This window comes from Schistocerca cancellata, chromosome 2 (assembly GCF_023864275.1).
Source record: "Schistocerca cancellata isolate TAMUIC-IGC-003103 chromosome 2, iqSchCanc2.1, whole genome shotgun sequence".
Lineage (NCBI taxonomy): Eukaryota > Metazoa > Arthropoda > Insecta > Orthoptera > Acrididae > Schistocerca > Schistocerca cancellata.
In genome coordinates, this window is record NC_064627.1 from 731,792,558 (window position 1) to 731,797,290 (window position 4,733).

At 45.3% G+C, this 4,733-nt stretch overlaps 1 pseudogene; it reads right to left on the reverse strand.

Moving 5' to 3' along the window:
• Nucleotides 1-3,361: 3,361 nt before the first annotated feature.
• LOC126163516 (5S ribosomal RNA) lies at nucleotides 3,362-3,479 on the reverse strand (annotated as a pseudogene).
• Nucleotides 3,480-4,733: the final 1,254 nt, after the last annotated feature.

The following is a 4,733-nucleotide window of genomic DNA, read 5'->3' on the forward strand; positions in this document are numbered from 1 at the left end:
CATGGCATAACATCCATCCGAGAAGAGTGGCAACCCAGAACCAAGTAGCTCAGTTTTTTGGACCTGCATGTAACTTACTAGAACAGCAACAATGCAAAATGATCCATTTGGGTTTAGGAAAACGGGTATTTTCTCGCTTAATGCAAATGCATTTGACGAAGAGGAATTTGCGCCATCAGATACAACAGAAAGAACAACGCCAAATTCCCAGAACGTAAGGCGTCAGTTACTGCATCTCCTCCACTTCTTGGTCCGTCGAATGATGTCCAATCACAGTCTTCTTTCATTGTATCTCCGGAGAGTGTAAACCCAGATCGCCGGCCGATGTGACCCAGCGGTTGTAGGCGCTTCAGTCTGGAACCGCGTGACCGCTACGGTCGCAGGTTCGAATACTGCCTCGGACATGGATGTGTGTGATGTCCTTAGGTTAGTTAGGTTTACGTAGTTCTGAGTTCTAGGAGACTAATGACCTCAGATCTTAAGACCCATAGTGCTCAGAGCCATTTTTTTGTAAACCCAGATCCTAATATCGAAGACCATCATCAACCAGGTAAAGAGGAAAATGCGGCGTGATCACTTGCACATAATTTACGAGAACAGCAACCATGCAAAATGACCTACTTTGTTTTGAGTATTTTCTCCCTATGAAAATGAATCCATTGCAACAAAAATATCTTTTCCTGGAAGGCTAAACGAAACTTCGGGACTACACTGTAAGAAAGAGAAGTGTCTAAAGACGTGTGAGGCAAACACCTCTTCTAAAGATGAGAATGAAACGCCTACTGTTTCGTTGCATACTCATCGACAAGACAATCAGATCATAGGGTAAAGTCTTTAAAGTGTGAGAAGTGGGCGTATGAGGACTGTACAGAGTGGAGTGAAGATGGCTTGTATGAGTATCTGTGTGACCATGTCTCGTATTTCTTTTCATGGCAACTATAGCAGATACGTGACTCACAACAGCACAGATAAATAGAGCAATATTTCAGCTACAGACTGGCACTTTTCCACATAGTCATCACCATTTGTTATGCACTTTCACCAACGATGAACCACAGCCTGCATGCCGCGCTTGTAAAAATTGGTGCCAGCTGAGGGTAACAACCATATCCTTACAGCTTTGACAACAGCATCCGAGTCTTGAAAATGTTCACCACGTAGTCCATCTTTCAGAGGCCGAAAGAAATGGAAGTGTGGCGGAGCTAAATAGAGACTGTACGGTGGATGTGGTAAAACTGCCCGGCCGAATTTCGCAGTGAGTTAACAGGGTCGCAAAACTGGTAGGGGCCTGGCGCTACCATGTTTTAGGTGAAAGCTGGTCTTTCTACCCTGAAAATTCGAGCTTTCAGCTTAATCAGTGTCGTCTGGTGGCTTGCTGGATAAACAGTTTCTCCAGGCTCCAATGCATCCAAAAGAACTATACCCTGGCTATCCCAGAAGACTGTGCACATCACTTTGCCTGCAGACGGCTGTGTCTTGAATTTCTTCTTTGACGTCGGCATCCCATGGACTGTCTTTTGGATTCCGGCTCGTAGTGGTAACACCACGTCTCATCTCCGATAACGATTCAGAAAATTGTCACGTTCAGTTTTATTTTATTCCAGCAGGTCCTCACAAATTTCCATTCTGTAGGCATTCACGGTACCCATCTCGCACATATTTTGTGATAAACAAGATGTCCCAACATTGTCTCTAAGGCAGTACAGCCGACATTTAGCTTTGCACACAATTCTCTGGTCATTACCCGCCGATCAGCAGAGATGAGTTGATCAAGACGCTCTTCATTCTGTGCAGAGTCGACCGGGTCGTGGCTTGTCATGCACACACTCTTCACCACCTTGAAAATGCCGTATCGATAGCCTCATATTGATCACGCCTATTTATCGTCTCCATACACCTTTAGCAAACGTCAATGGATTTCTTTCAGTGAAATTTCTTCAGTAGTGAGGAGTTCAATCACACGTCGCTGTTTTATACGCGCGTGCATATCAGACTCCATTTTTGAATATTTCTCTGCTGGGGGCCAACTACCGCAGAATAGCGGAACATCTGCAAATGCAAGAGAAAAGTTCAAGCATTAGCACTATGCCAAATACATCTGCCTCGGACATTCAAAGTCACCACGACAAAAGGATGCATTACTTTCGGAACGACCCTTCTGTTTTGCTTCAGATAGTATTTATGTTTCTGTGCATCTACAGGTACACTGCTTAACTTATCAAACTAGTCTTTTACTAATGGCGGAACTCTGTGGTGTGCACCTACTATTCCTCTCCAAGCTCCTCTTTCAAGCACCTGTTTTCACACGCGCAACATTTTCTGATGATAGATGTTAGAAAACAAAAACTGTAAGGGGAAACACTACCACAATTTTGAGAGTGATAGCAGCACGATTAAGGCACAATAAGGCAAGCGCTGAGCTCCGGTAACATCCTCGCCACCCACATTCAAATTGTCACTGATTAATATTAAGTCAGCCCGGCAGATTTGAGACCTCCTTGGATACTGGCAGAAACAATATTTGAAAGCCGTGACTCCACAGGTCGCAGCAAATACGAGGGCGGGCTGAGAAGCAATGTCTCCACAATTTTTACGCGAAATCTCTATACAATTTGCAGATAAAACAAACGTTATTTACATTCTACGTCTTTATTCTTCATGTTTACATATCTGAAGGCTTCTGCCGCTAGAGGGATCCGAATTATATTGTGTGATACGGTGGTGTGTAACTTAACTATGTCACTGCGTGACAAACAGAGGGCTGTAATGGAGTTTAGAATTCGAAGAGCTCGAGTGCACCTTCTCCTTCACCATGACAATGCCCAGACCATACAGGAGCGATTCGACGTGTGCAACAATATGACACTTTGAGTTCACTGTCATCGATCGTCCTGCATGAACTCCCAACTTGGCTCCATCCGAGTCTCACATTTTTCCAAAACCTAAAGAACACCTTCTAGGACTTCACTTTGATAGTGATAAAGCCGTGGTAGCATATGTAAGTTTGCAACTTCATCAACAAAGTCAAAAATTTTACAGTAGTGATATCTACAAACTGGTCTCGTTGGCAGAAAGGTGTTCGTCACCATTGTGACTATGTTAAGATATACACTTCATGTAGACGTGAAGACTTAATATGCAGAAAGGTAATACTCCGCCCGAACAGGCCTTGGAAGGCCCCACGAGACCGACCGACCGCCGTGTCATCCTCAGACCACAGGCGTCAGGGGATGCGGATATGGAGGGGCATGTGGTTTGCACCCCGCTCTCCCGGCCGTATGTCAGTTTACGAGACCGGGGCCGCTACTTCTCAATCAAGTAGCCCCTCAGTTTGCCTCACAAGGGCTGGGCGCACCCCGCTTGCCAACACCGCTCGGCAGACCGGATGGTCACCAATCCAAGTGCTAGCCCAGCCCGACAGCGCTTAACTTCGGTGATCTGACGGGAACCGGTGTTACCACTGTGGTAAGGCCATTGGCTGAAAGTTCATAAAGCTTGTCTTATTGAAAAAGTTTTGAGAGTTATCTCATTAAATATGCGGAGGCATCACTTTCCAGCGAATATTCGTACATCACACGAAGAAAGCCTTTAGGCTTCCAAGGAAAATACGAGCAAATTTCCGGTTCGGAGGGTGGTGGATCACCAGTTTGTATCTCGGTACTGGTGCACCAACTGACTGACTCTTACAAAGAAACACTAAGGCGCTCTTTGTACTTCGGTTTGAGTTGCCAGTTGCAGTATTCTCTTAGACGATCTTGGTTTTGTTGACTCATGCAGCTTTGATCCCAGGCTACCTGCGCTTGTATCGTTTTCTCTCTGCTGCGTTTCCAGTCATCAGCTTACGTCGATCTTTCATTCCACACTGTGAGTGGGTCGCTGGAGAGACTGCCTGGTTTGTGTCAGACTGCAAGGCCTAGCAGCGGTTTCAGACTTCAGACGAGCATGTCGCGGCCGATTTCCTTACTCTTTCTTGTCGGAATACAGCCGTTCTCCTTATGGTTAATTTTAATGTTTGTGACAAACCCCCAAAAAGTACTCTATGGCTTGTTAAACTGGACGGAAGGAATTGTACCGACAGTCTTTACGAAATTGGCATTGTCTGCTATCATGTCTCATTTAGAACCACCAATACGCAGAGTTCTTCTACAAGCAATAGTGTCAAAAAACATTGCAGCGTTACTCGTTTGGACGTGGAAGTTTCGTGCCATATCGGTGTCTCAGCTGTTGGCGAGTCTTTTTGTTACAGTGACGACTTGGGTTTCTGCCCCGCACGGCCTAGACTTCTTCATAGATGAAAGATCTGCTATGAAGTGCACTTAACGTCAAAGCGGTGCGATGTCCGGCGGGGTATTGTCATGGGGGGGAATGACCAAGAAAAAAAAAACTGAATGACAAACGAAAGTGAAACATTCTACGAGTCGAGCCATGGAATGACAGAAGTTCGAACGTGGCAGGAAAACTAGAAATATCTGAAAACAGAAATGCTCAGTGTATACATGGTGGTCCATTGATAGTGACCGGGCCAAATATCTCACGAAATAAGCATCAAACGAAAAATCTAAAATGCACGAAACTCGTCTAGCTTGAAGGGGGAAACCAGATGGTGCTATGGTTGTCCCGCTAGATGCACTGCCATAAGTTCAAAAAATTGGCTCTGAGCACTATGGGACTCAACGTCTGAGGTCATCAGTCCCCTAGAACTTAGATCTACTTAAACCTAACTGACCTAAGGA